Raw genomic sequence first — 14,432 nt, 5'->3', positions numbered from 1 at the left:
GGGAACTGAGGGTTAATGACCTCTAACTCTTTATGCCTGCCCGTAATATGAAGGTATAAATCAGAAGAGCCACGTCAGAGGTGCATGGGCTTCTTGCTCCTTCGAGCTGACATCATTTTTCTTGCCTCTTACTTCAAGGCATTATACAACTTCTTCCCCGAGCCTTCACTCGGTGCACCATTATAAAAATTATAAAAGAAATATATAAATTATAAATTATAAAAATTATAATTTTTATCCATTTTTCGCTGCAGCACTACACTGATAGTGGCGCTGCAGAGAATGTATATATATAACGGTCAAGACGGGCAGCTCGCTAAAGCCGGTGTCCGTGCCAAAGAAGGCTCCGGCTGACAGTTACTTCAATTTATAATCCAGTTATGTTTTAACTTGATTCTATTCTTGATACTCCTACACGGTGCGTGTAGCTATTTATAATACTGAGAGCCTTCCTCAGTGAAGCAGAGGCAGAGGAAAGGTTTCAGAGCAAAGTAAAAAAAAAAAAAACAAAATACATGGCAAGGGTAGAATAGTGAAAGCCGGCCTTCACAAATTGAAGCTGCTCTTCACCGAACGGCTGCCCACACCATGATGAAAATGGTTTGAGATTGCAATTTTTGTTCCTTGCTTCTTCGTGAGCTATGAGCCACTATATTTTTCTCTGCTCATAACTTTCGCTGACAAGCATGGCTATGCATTTCTGTTCTATTCCTGTTATAAGACATATCGCTGTTTTCAGCCACCGGAAAGAGACGTTCGGCTATTCTCTCCTGTCGCGTCTCTTTCCTGTGATGCTCATTGTTTTCTTAGGCAATGAAATTGACCTATAAAATCAGCTATTATTAGCCTCTCACGCATCAATTCCTCGTTATGTTTTGTGCTGGTGGAATGTTGAAAATTTTGAAAGCGGCTGATTTCTAGGCACTCGCTTTGTGTCCCACTACGGCAACAGGCGTGACGACTACCCCAGATCCACTTAGGTATACAGCAGAGAATTACACTGCGCGCACATTCAAAAACATGGTTTCTAAATATCGCGCCTTTCGTTCTCTTCTTCCTCTCTAATCTTCATTTCTGGAAACAGCGTGGGCAACGGTAAATAACGGAGACAATAAATAGCAGTCAGAAGAAGCAGTGTCCGTTAAAGAACAAACTGATCTCACTGGGTGGCGCTGCAGGCTCTGGAGAAAACCACATCTCTGAGAGGACGATTAATCCTGTGAAATACGCGTCTTGGCTCTTGAGGATTTTGAGCGATTGCCAATATTCTAATAAAAATTCATAAAATATTAGAGCAAGGAGAGCGTACAAGCCACAACGCTTACTGGTGACGGACTAAGCGCTGTGGCTTGTACGCTAGCTCTGTAATTGCAAACTCCCTTGAAGACGTCATACGGTTTATAAGTTGAAATATGAAAATAATATCATTTCTTTTTGACAATGCAAAATCAAGATTTTTGAGCGCAGAAGTACCAGTGAAGGTTGCAGTAAAGAGCCTAAAATAGAAGAAAAAGGGGGAATGGGCTAGCGTCTAGGCAACATAAACTACCATGCCTTGACGCAGGGCTAACGACCTGCAGACGCGGTTTAAAAACAATACCTGAATATTTCTTTAACCCACCATTTAAACTCACCGAGCGGGAAGCGTACATGCTGCTGCATCAGACGCTGATAGCAGCCGCCAGTCCGTCAAGCTGTATCAATTATAAGGCCAGCTTCTGGTCGAAACGTCGAGTCCAATAAAATGTTTCTTTATATGAAGCGTACACTTCGCTTCATTTAAAGCGTATAACTCGTGCTATGTTCTTTCCAGTTGTGATGTATGGATGAGAGAGTTGGACTGTGAAAAAGGCTGACCGCCGAAGAATTGACGCGTTTCAATTGTGGTGCTGGCGGAGACTCTTGAGAGTTCCTTGGACGGCCTGAAGATCAAATCAGTCGAAATTGTTGACCATAAACCCTGACTGCTCATTGGAAGGTCAAATTCTAAAGTTACAGCTCAGCTACTTTGGTCACCTGATGAGAAGAGAGGAGTCGCTGGAGAAAGATTTGATGTTGGGAAAGGTTGAGGGTCACCGGAGAAGGGGTAGGCAGCGAACGCGGTGGTTGGATGGCATCCTCGAGGCGCTGCAGATGAAGTTATGTGATGTTAGGAAGATAGTGAGAGACCGGAAAGCGTGGCGTGATATGGTCCATAGGGTCACGAAAAGTCGGACACGACTGAACGACTCAACTGAACACTTCGCTCTATAATATATATATATATATATATATATATATATATATATATATATATTGGGTTGTTTGGGGGAGGGTGTGTGTCAGCTGCTAGAACTTCTGTCATTCGTTACCGTATCTATTACAAGTTAGCCTAATGCCTTGTTGAACAATAATTGTGATATATAATTGAAGAATAAAACTAAGATGTCTTGGAACTAACGGGTGTTGCGGTCATGCGTACTTTCGGAATCATGTTCCGCCTGTCGGTTTACAAGGAAGTAAAAAGAAGGCCCGGCCTCAAGGAATGGGAAAAGTTTTCCAAACTTCATGAAAGGGGACTCTCTTTTAAGTTTTACGGACGCTTCAGAGAGGCTGATCCGGTTCTCGTGTCTATATCTCTCGTCTTTTCCAATGCCTCGCTTCTATAGACTGCTGTAGGGAATCGATCTTAGTTCTCTGGCATCCAGTATGCTCCTAGGACTTGCGCGAGCTGGCGCCTCACGGTAATCTAGATATATTGGATGCACTCAGGAGAGGGCATGTTTTCTTTCTCGACCGAACGCTTTTTCGGGAATCCGTCATAGCGCGGGAAGGTAAAGCAGCCACCGAGTTCGTGACGATCGAGATTTCAGGCCGACCTGCCGAGAACGTAAGCCTAAAACAAGATAACGTCAAAGATGGAGGAAAAATAGAGGAATAGTACATGGTTGGTGAGGTAGCGCGAAAATTAAAAAAAAAGAAAGAAAAAGATATGTATATAGGCAAGCTTAGGAGGTAGTCTTACCAAGATACTTTGTTGGGCGAGTTGGTACTTATTCATTATTGATATAAACAGGCCTTGCAGTAAACGGCTTAGGCTTAGTTGTGAGTCAGCGCATGTACTGTGGCTTTCGTGTTTCTTGTCCCTTGTTTTCGTGTTCGCGCTGTTTATATCAATAATGAATTAGGAGGTAGTGGTTGGGGATGTGGTGGGTTTAGGCTGCAAACGGTACTAATCTTCACAAAATAACATCAAAAGTTTATTTCTATTTGCCTTTTATTTGAAATCAGTCTCCTAACCCCTCCTTCTCCTGAAAACTAGCCCAGTAATAAAAATGGCGACCTTCTACATATCTACATGATAAGTAGGATGATCTGCAAAGACAGAGGCTAGCCCTGGTTTCAAGATCTGCTATTTAGACATGGTTTATCGCACATCCAAAGTCTTGTCAGAGATGCCGCGACCCGAACGCTTTCAATGGGTTCCTACTCGACTCTTAAAGGGCAGCTGAAGTTATTTCAGAATTCTACGATCTTAAGGGGACTAACGCATGAATGCGTAGGTGTAGAATGCAAAATCTCTCTGTGCTAAACCTAGAAATACTCGACGAATAAAGTGACGTAAGCATTCAGACTTCTCCGCGGTGCCTAACACCGGGCTGGATTCGACCCCAACTATGACGTCATTTATAGCGGCGCTACGTTTCAAGTGAAGAAGCGGTAGGTTGATGGAAGAAAACTATCTCCACTGAATGCCTAGCTCATGACGCGCTGTTTGGAAGCATGAGCGGCGCATGACCGCGTGAAGTCTAAAATTTGCAACAATGACGTCATTGTGAGTTTCTCTGCATCTCCCTGTCGCATTGAGGACAACCCTGAACATTGTCACGGTTTCAGCCTCTGATTATCTCAATACTTCCTATGCTAGTCCGTAACTGTATTTGATGTTTTTCCTACAAACTTCGTAAATCGGAATTCTTCAGTTTCGTCCAAATAGCAAAAAATCTTTTTAGCTGCCCTTTCGGTAGCTTTTTCTAGCTTTTCTCCTTGAGGCTTTAGATAGGCATTCTTACACTGCTCCTCATAGACGCGTACTGTCGTAAAACGTAGTCTAAAAAGAAATAAGAAAAAATATGCAGCTGCGTCAGAAATACGATTAAATGTTTTGCAGTTCTGTCGTGTGGTCCTTCTTTTTTTAGTTCTCTAGTACTTATGCAATAGCACTTCAGTAGTTGTGCAGTTTTTATGTAGTATTTTTCCGTACTCAGTAGTTCTGCTATAGTTTCTCGTTATAACTACAAAAAAATTGGCGTCACTGCAGAGATTTCTATTGCCACAACAGGTTCACTGTGAAAAACCCTCAGAAATTTTGTTGCAGCAACAGAAACGTTTCTGTAGTTTTCTCAACTGGGAATAGCTAGCTGAAATTAACCCCTACTGAAAACATTGTATGAGGCAATACCCTCACATTTTCTCACACAATCTCACTCAATTCGCATAAGAAATCACATGCAGGTCGCATATAATTGCATAGGATCTCATAGCTTCTTGTACATTATCATAAATTATCCGAAATATTTTATGATAATTATGTCCACTGTACGAGAGTCTATGCGATTTGGTGAGATTTTGTGAGGTTATTTCTCAGTAGAACTTTTGGTTTTTCAGTAGGGTAGTCTAGTGGGGAATCTTCCAGTATCATTCGAGTGTCTTCAGAAGCTTGATTCCCCTCAAATTGTCCGACCCCACCAACCATGTCTCAGCTGTACGGCCACCGAACACACGCGATTAATTCGTGCAGGAAAGTATAATACAAACACACCTCCCACAGCCTACACTATGCTGAGCTATGTGGAATCACCAAATAACAACGCTCCTGACACAGCACAATTGCAATAAGAATGCGCCCAAAAAGGCAAGATTTAGAATGTGTTTATATCTGGAAGAATTTTCTTAACAGGAAATTGAAATGTAGTTGTGGCTCGTTTTCAAATCTTTGGAAGCAATGCGTGAAAGATATTGTTACGGAGCGGCAAGCCTATGAAAACAGGAGAACGGAGAACAGAGAGAAGATGTCCGATGACCGTGAGATAACGTTAATGAAACGCTGGCGGGCTTAGCGCGAGCATTCCTGCCCGCGCCACTGCCCGCTTCTTCCTCTTTCCTCGTCGGTAACACGTGACCTGTAGAGGCATGAGAAAAGTGTCGCAGTTAGACTTTCGTCATTGAATATTGGGTAGAATTGAAAATTTGAGGAACCCGCACTTTTATTTTAAACAAAGCACACGCACTGTATGTGCGCAGAAGTGAATCTCTTGCTGCTTGGATAAAAAATACCGATTCATTACAGTTCATATGTTAGGTCCCCTGAAAGAACGACCATGTCATGTGGTACTCCGGCAGTTTGCCTCACCCCTGAATATCAGTATAGGTTGTCTGAGCTGTTAGAATGAACGCACCCTATATTCGGACATACCTGAACTTCGCAAAACCAACGGGACTGTTTCGAAGTTCCGAGCATCTAGAAGGATGCAAGAATGCTGCTTTGAATACGACGGAATCCTTTATAATCGTGCGACTCAGGAACAGTATATTCATGATAGTTCTACAAAGGAGGCATGTGTGATAGGGGGATAAAATTACTTCGAACACATCTCTCACCTCAGGAAACCATGCATTTTGAAATAAGTACCCACAAACCAATAATAATAATAATAATAATAATAATAATAATAATAATAATAATAATAATAATAATAATAATAATAATAATAATAATAATAATAATAATAATGACATTCGTAATATTCTCTTCATTACCGGTGTAACCAAGCAGAATGGTCCCACACATCAGTATTTTGACACCTAACGTCCGTAAAAACATTACGCAGCATTAAAACTATTTTCATCTTTTCTTTTCTTTTTCGAAATGAAGTAACATTTTTGCGAACAAAACTTGCGTGAACAGCGTCATTGCCCGACTCGATGCCGCACAGCTCACAAGCCCGCTGCGCCATCTGTTGTATTGTACTGGAAGTTGCTCCGGAGCGATCTGTATTCTTGGAGCGAACGTCTGTATGTTACCACGTCAGCCTACCTTCAGAACTATACATGATTTTTACCTGTGTTAGAAAATGATTACACTAAATTGCTAAGTGCTGTTGCACATATGCATAACATATGCATAACTGGAAATAAACTGATTGATTGATTGATAATGTCACCATGTTTGCCACAAGTGAAATTTTCTTGGTGCTGACTTTTCTTTGTTACTTTTCCTTTTTAGCGATATTTGTGATCTGTGTATGTTTTGCTTGTAATCTTGACATGTACATCAAAAAGAAATGGTGATGCTAATGCACAGACACGCTTTCTGTGCTACTGTTTTGTAAGGGCCCTTGGCACCCTCAAGCTGTTTCTCAACAGCTTTTTCGTCTGGGGACTCCCAACGACATGTTGGAAATATATTATGGTTGGTTTGTGGAGTTTAACGTCCCAAACCAACTCAGGCTATGAGAGACGCCGTAGTGGAAAACTCCGGAAATTTCGACCACCTGGGGTTCTTTAACGTGCACTGACATCGTACAGCACACTGGCGCCTTGCTTTTCGCCTACAGCGAAAAGCGACCGCCGAGGCCGGGATTCGATACCGCGTCCTTGGAAACAGTAGTCGAGCGCCCTAACCACTGCGCCACCTCGGCGGGGTGGAAATAAATGATGATGATGATGATTACCATTATTATCTGTGACCTAAAGCTCCAGTTTTGTCTTGTTTAAGACAGCATGACCTCCAGCTTCACGGTTATCACACTGTTAAACAATTACAACCAGGTGCTTAACTATATAATTTTAAACACTTACTTATTACTATTTAATTATTGATTAGTTCATCACATCACTACTTAACACTCTAAATTTGTTTTTCTTTATCTTTTTTTCGGGGAGCTTCCGCCAACACTGATATTATGGTGCTGCAGAAGCGTGTTCATGGCTAAAGAAGCCTGTTTATTCATATTTGGTGGCGATCTTCCCTGTACCGGCTGGCATATGTATGTAGTGTGCTGACTAGACGTGATTTGAGTTACGAACAGCTGTAATATTTCAAGGGCTGGATGCACAAATGTGTTTTCATAGCTTGATGCAAAATTAGGTACGTTTCAGGACACAAGAATATAACGCTGATGTCTTATTAAGGCACAGTTTGTCATCACAGTTTGTTTCATTGAGAGGAACTACGCAATCGTCTTCAAATAAACAACACTGAAGGAGGCAAAACATGAATATAGGCTAGAAAAACAACAATGAACAGAGCCGTGCGAAATGCTTGAATAAGCAGATTTTCATAAGATGTCTAGATTATCAGCTTGTAGGTGCTGAGAGTGGATAGTAAGAAAACGTTACAGCGAACAAGATTAGAATCAGTTTCCATAAGACGTAGTATGAAAAAACCTAATCATGGCATGACTTCGTTGAAAGCTTTGAAACAATCAAGGGAGATGCTATTAGCTAATAAGCGGTTATCAGGAGTTGATGATTTGTACTGTGTTGTTTTTAATGGATCGTGAGCAATTAAGTGAAACTCCCCGGCTCCAAACATGAGGTTAATACAAAGAGTTATGTCGAGGTTGGGTGTGGAGAAAGCAAGTCGAGTTCCACGAGAATACGTTTTTCAAAAACTGTACTTTCCCGACGAGAAAAATAGCTTTTACTAGAAAACATTTGGAAGATATCAAAATATAGATACTGAAGTGAGAGAATGCTTGCAGCCTGATTTATGGAGTGAATGTTGGTATTATTATTATATTATTTTATTTACACAAACATTTTAATGTGCTGTTATCGCGATATGGGACATGCCTTGTGGATTTTTATTGAAAAAAAAAATTTAAAAATGGAGGTGCGGGGCATTAGTCCCGTACCTCTCGCATGCTAAGCGAGCGCTCTACTATTTGAGCTACACCCCCGCTCCGTAGGGAAGCTTACAAGGTAGAAGTTTCGACAGCGCGCTTGGCTTAGTTTGGCTTGGTTTGATGTACACAATTAAACGCCCCAAAACGAATCAGGCAATAAGAAACGCACTACGGCACTAGCACGCTTCAGGGTGATTGTAAGCATTCCGACGAGCCTCGGTCCAGGCAGTTTAGGTGACCTGTTAAATAGCTGATATTTATCATATATGCACCTAGTATGAACCCTATACCAAGTAGTGCAAGATTATTTCATTGTAGTGCAGATGGGAACATACTTGTTTGTGAGGTAAAGAACAACTTTCAAGAAGTTAGTCCAATTAGTTTTTACTGCACGACTGTCAAAGTGCTCGAGATTAATCTTGAAGAACATAATTGCGTCAGCGTTTCTGTTCTTACAATTACTAACATTTGTAGATTTTTATGCATATAACAGTTCGAAATAGACTAAGAAGCCAATTGACACTTAGGAAAAGGGCTTGTGAATCAGTGCTGGTGCGAAAGGGTCCTAAGACATTTGGGCCCACAATGAGCGACAACTTCGTTTCCGTTGTATCCTTTTTTTTTTTTTCACTGGCCAAATTCTGCTAAAATTTATCATTTCCTTGCCAGAAAATCTTTCATTTGTGAGTGATGGGCAGCGCGCAACCGTTTTAAGAAACTCTCATCACCTTGCTATTGTTCGTTTGGCTTATAAGTAACGTTGCTTTTTATCGACAACTGAAGCGTTGCGATTGAATTTCGTAATGTCATCAACCGTAGCGGCTGCTCATTTGCGGCTCATTTACAATTTCGCCATCACAATATGTGCCGCAAACGAGCTCGAGTTTCGTATTGCAAAAACTGCGAGGGGGTGGAAAGACTTACCAACTCATACTCATGCTTCAACATTAGATGGGACAAGCTATGATGGAAGTCTGTAAACTGCGTCGAGATTCAATATCATCACCGTTAGGAGACATAATTCCTTGCAAGCACGAACTTGGCCACACTGAGGGGGACATTTTAACAAGAAAACGCCTATCGTGAGTACTACGCAGTGAATTCAGAACGTAGGCCTTCAACATCCAGTCACGTGACCATCACGGAAGCCAGGCGCTATCACGTGGCCTGTAACACCGACATGACTTGCACCTGACACATCAGCGCCCTCCCGTCCAATATTGGAGTGGGTTGGCAATACACTAGCCTATATAAGGCCAGACAGTACAATCGGCCCATGATTGGAGTGTGTAGGTAATGTATTGGTCCTGTGTAGAGCAGGACATGACCAACAAAGGGCCAATATTGGGTCGATTATTAGGGCTGCTGGGGCGTTAATATTGTTGTGGTATGTTGCAACGTTCGGAGGGCTTACACGTTACTTACCCACTTGCGAAAAGGAGCCAGCAGCAGGCCTGCAGCTTTTTCAAAGTTCTATCCCCTCGCCGGCGTGGTGCGGTGGTTACGACATTCGACTGCTGTGGCCACGATGCGGGATCGCATCCTGACTCGGCGGGCGCTTTTCGGTGAAGGCGAAAAGCAAGGCGCCCGTGTGCTGTGCGATGCCAGCGCACGTGAAGAACTTCAGGCGTTTGATATTTCCGGAGTCCTACACTACGCCGTCTGTGATTGCCTGAGTCGCTTTGGGAAGCTAAATCCCGTAAACCGAACCAAAATATAAAAAGGAATTCTGTCCATCATCCAGTTGAGAGCCTACACTTGGTACTTTCGCTTGTCTGCGGTGATAGATGTAGATTTTAAACAAACATTCATTATATGACGCGCCTGTGGTGACGGCTTTCTGCTACTGACCATGAGTTTTGAAGAAATCATCCGTGAACGCTCGTGTACCAGCATATTTGGGTATAGTAAAGGACGGCACGGGTCCTGACTAAATATGGATCCACTGTCTACTATACGTCCTCATTTTCAGGCCCCGCGATTAGATTCATTCTACGCAAAACCAGCGCAAAAAATAAGGACAAGAGGGGTGGTGGTGGTGAAAACTTTTATTGTCCGGAAGGGAATAATGGACAAACACGGTGCTTTGTTTGTCTGTTACTATTATTCTTGTTTTGGTTTTTGTTTTGCGCTAGTTTTGCCCAACATGAACCAATTCGAACTAGCCCAGTTCGCCGTGTCCTAGAATTAGGCCCCTAAACACTAATTTATAACTCTAGAATGATCTTATTGGCTGCATTTCCACCTTTCTTTGCCCGTGCATCTATGCGTTCGTCCAACTGCCCAACCGACGACAAAACGACTACCTACAGAATGTAGTTGACAGAGGATGTCAAAATAATCACTTGTCGCAGCCCACACAGCAGCCCAAACGGCTGCATAAAAATAAAATATCCCCAACGCACCCTCTGTCATCTAGAGGCAGGCCAGAGAAGCTGATGCACAGGTTACTTTCGCATGTATATTTAGCTTCCATTTGTGCGATAAAAATTACAACAGCTGTAATTTCGTACGCAATGAAGCACAAAAGATAAACGTTTGTATAAATGACACCGTTGGAGAGAAATATTTGATCCTCTTATTAGTGCACAGCGTCCTCGAGAGATGATCAATGATTTGCCAACGATGCACCTTTCTTGCTTTTGAAAAGCGTCTATGACTTTGCGGCGCTCTTTTCTGTTGCGACCGTGTACGCTTTAGTATAGCCTCCTCCGCATGTGGTCTCAATCGCTTGTCGTGCTTGCAATGCGTGCGGTTTTCTATTCGAGTGGGATCATATTTGCGCACCTTTGTGGCTCATCATGTGCATGAAATATCAATGCATGTGCTTGTGCTCGCCATAGTATCTTCGTCCGCCAGACCGACATTACCTGCCGTGTGTGCCACATTTGAAAGTAATGTGAAATTAAAAACAAATGCTAGTTCTGCGATGGCTATATCCAGTGATAACTACAAGCAGGCATTCCATACACGCTGCTTAACCACTGCGTGTTCAGAAGTGACGTGACAAAATAAGGGCATCAAGTCCTTATATATATATATATATATATATATATATATATATATATAGTATTTTTTTTCTTTGCTGACAACCTTTCTTGTGTTCTTTTTGCTTGTACATCAGGTGAAAATAACCAGCCCCGCGTACATAGTGGTGAAGTAAGCTAGGAGCGGAACGTTTTAGACCGCTAATTTATTTTTTAGTTGTTCATTTAGGATAAGTGTCGTAATTGCTGACAAACAGTCTGCAGGCTATATATACTAAGAACGTTGAAATGTTCCATTTTTATCAACTACCGTAGATGCGATCTTTAATTGCACGTTTTAGTGCGAAAGCCCTGTTTGACGGAGTAAAACAGAAAGTGCATCTGCAACTTCGACTGGCGGGCGCTGCCAATTCGCGCTTCGCCATTGAGAGGATGAGTGAGATCTGATTCCAGCCCTCTTTAGGACCCTAGTGTTCCGCGTTAGATACTAGACACGCTTCACCTTTATGCCACGCAGGCACGTTCGCGTTAAATAGTTAATCCGGAGATTTATATCTATGTCGCTACATCACAGTCAAACATGGCAGTAATTGAATTACAGTAATGACATTATTGTAATTTAATTACTTTTTTCCGGTAATTTCTAATGTAATGAATTACTTTTTCAGTTTGGTAATTTAGTAATGTAGTGAATTACTTTTTGGTAGTAATTTCGCAGCAAAGTAATTAATTTCTCTCGAAATTACTTTTACTAAAGTGCGCCATCACTCCTTCAATAGACAACAAATTAGAGTGCGCGAAAGCAGGAACGACGTGCTGCAATCCGAAGCCAGCGTAACGGATTGGCAAAAGGAGACAAAATTGAGCGGAACTATAGTCAACTAGAATACTCTGGAGAACAAGTTGTTGTTTTGTTTAATAGATTTACTTAGTTTTTGCATTTATGGATACTAGAAAGTAATTTCAAAGTAATTGAATTACTCAGTAGAAGTAATTGTAATGTAATTTTATTACTTTCGGGGAGCAATAGTGAGTAATGTCATTTAATTACTTTCTGTGATTTTCAACAAAGTAATTAGTAATGTAATTTAACTTAATTCCTTTTCAAAAGTAATTTTGCCATGTTTGATCACAGTCACCTCGAGTGGATCTGTGACAGGTGACATGGCCGGGCTCTGATCGTTAGGCTGGTTGCGTGGCGAGATCTATCTTAAAGTTGCTTGTGTTTGCTTATATTCAAAGTGCGGGATCGATGTCAACCTTCACATGCGTGTCACGTGACCATATTCCCTCCCGCAACAGCCAGGGTGAATTCAGTGTGCTTTGAAGTGGATAGCCAGCTTGGTCCTTCGCGGCATTTCTCAGAGGCTGCTATAAACCGTGTCAAGCGACGAAAACAACAGTATGCAAGAAGACAACTACAACGTCATCTATACATCTACCGCCTACAAAACTCAGTTATGTCAAACTAGTGCATTCGCAAGTTTTGCTAGGTGTAACCACATTAAATATATCTGCTGTATTGTTAAACATCGTGTGTACTACACGATATTCCAAAGAGAAATGTTGTTACCAGGTTTTGTGACACATTCAAGATGCATGCACATGCCTCCTTATCTGCGTAGAGAGAACCGGGCGGACGTTCTAGAAAATAACAATTTTTGTAGCCAAACTAAACCTTTCGAAGCGTGCACCACGTGTGGACTGCACTCGGAACATTACTATATAAGCAGGATAAATAGGGTTTCCTAAAGCTTTCGTAATTTCGTCTAGCTAAACCAGCTTAACCACCAAACCATATCTTCTCCAGTAAACGTATCAAGTAAGCACGAAATTCACATTGGAACACATCCTCGCGGCGTACGAAGGGATGACGGGATGCTTCCTCCTGCAGTCCTTGTCTTTGCCTCAAGGAGAAGCTTCCCGCCCGCACAAGAATGACAGCGTCGGCCACTTTTCTCATTTGCAAAGATTAGAATATTCTAAACTCTGCCAGCAAGCAGTCGCGATCGGCTTACGCGCCGTATTTCGACACACAAACGCACACGCGTGCGCACACGCGCTCACGGCGCAATTCGGTCAGCGTCGTTTTTACGAGGGTCATTTCGCCTCATCCATTACAGGGCTCGCTCTTCGTTGAGTGCCTGTCTGTATGTCGGGGCCTAGTGGCTTCGTCGTGCCACTGTTGCTTTCCCACAGCACCCCCAGAACAAGGATTTTCCAGTACGGTCCCGCCTTCCCTCTTTTTATTGTTCTTTTCACTCGTTTTTAGGTTGTATATATATGTACGTCGAGGCGAAAGGGTGCCGCGACAGAGAGAGAACGGGAATCAAGCCTTAGCCGGCCGTCCCGCACGTCTTGTCGGCGGCAGAGGTCAATGTACCTCGGGGGGACCATAACCATTGGACCCTTATCTCTGCCCGGACAGAGCTCTGGCTCCACTCCGGCATCAAGTGCAGTAAAGGCGAAAGAATTATTCACCAAAAATAGTACGAACGGTGGAGAGAAGTGAAGAAGGGCACGGATGGGTCGGTTTGTAAGTGGCAGTGTAGTAGCTCGACGAACGCCATCGCTAGCGCCACGCTTCAAGCTGTGGTAAGTGGGAGAACCAGAAAGAAAAGAGTGGAAGGCAATGCACAGTGACCGAAGCGGGAATACGCCATTCGGTGCGCAACAGTGCACGTGTTACGGTGTGGACAATGGTTTTTGTCTCTCTTGAAGCAGGCTGTAAATCAGACTAGCAGCTTCGAATATCAGACCTTCAGACACGCTTCCTCTTTGTTGTAGTGGATCTCTCTCTCTATGTATATATATATATATATATATATATATATATATATATATATATATATATATATATATATATATATATATATATATATATATATATATACATATATACGTTTTTTTTTTCCACCTGCACTTTCTTCCACTCCCCGCCTGCACCTGCTTTTTACCCCACCCATCACTACAATGCCATTGTACTCTGCGCACCTGTCTCTCTTTCCACTCTTTGCATATAAAACCTACTCCCATTGCTTGCATTCACACTCCTGATGAAGGCCAGCTTCTGGTCGAAACGTCGAGTCTAATAAAATGTTTCTTTAAAGGAAGCGTACCCTTCGCTCTATAATATATATATATATATATATATATATATATATATATATATATATATATATATATATATATATATATATATATCCTTCTTACCCTTTGTTTTGTCGTTACCCCCTATTCTTACTGAGCTTCCTTTTTTATTGTGTTTGTGTTTTTTTTTTTATTTTCTGGACTCTTCTTCGAAAGAAACTACCCGATGTCATTTCGTCTTTATTGCCCGCATTGGGCTACGAGTTCATAAGGTTGAGCTGGCGCCGGTGCTGTTTGGAGTGAGCGACCGTAAAAAAAGTGTCGAGCGCTACCCGTTTCATGGTTTTTCTTGTCTGTTATGTTCTTTTATTGGATACTAGTGGTCACCCAACCACTGGCGGCAGATGAACCGTCCGGGCTCTTGGTCATATTATTACCCCGTAACTATATCGTAATACATGTATGT

The 14,432-nt window shown here is 42.2% G+C and overlaps 1 protein-coding gene across 1 annotated transcript in view; it reads left to right on the top strand.

The window, feature by feature from the left end:
- The window catches only part of LOC146182062 (uncharacterized), a 161,551-nt gene that overhangs the window by 95,487 nt on the left and 51,632 nt on the right, over positions 1-14,432 (top strand). The gene's annotated exons all lie outside the window — the stretch shown is intronic.

The sequence above is a fragment of the Amblyomma maculatum genome, chromosome 8 (assembly GCF_055883805.1).
Source record: "Amblyomma maculatum isolate TAMU_Amacu chromosome 8, ASM5588380v1, whole genome shotgun sequence".
NCBI classification, from domain to species: Eukaryota; Metazoa; Arthropoda; class Arachnida; order Ixodida; family Ixodidae; genus Amblyomma; species Amblyomma maculatum.
The sequence above is the reverse complement of the archived record's forward strand: the minus strand, read 5'-3'. Positions and strand labels throughout refer to the sequence as shown.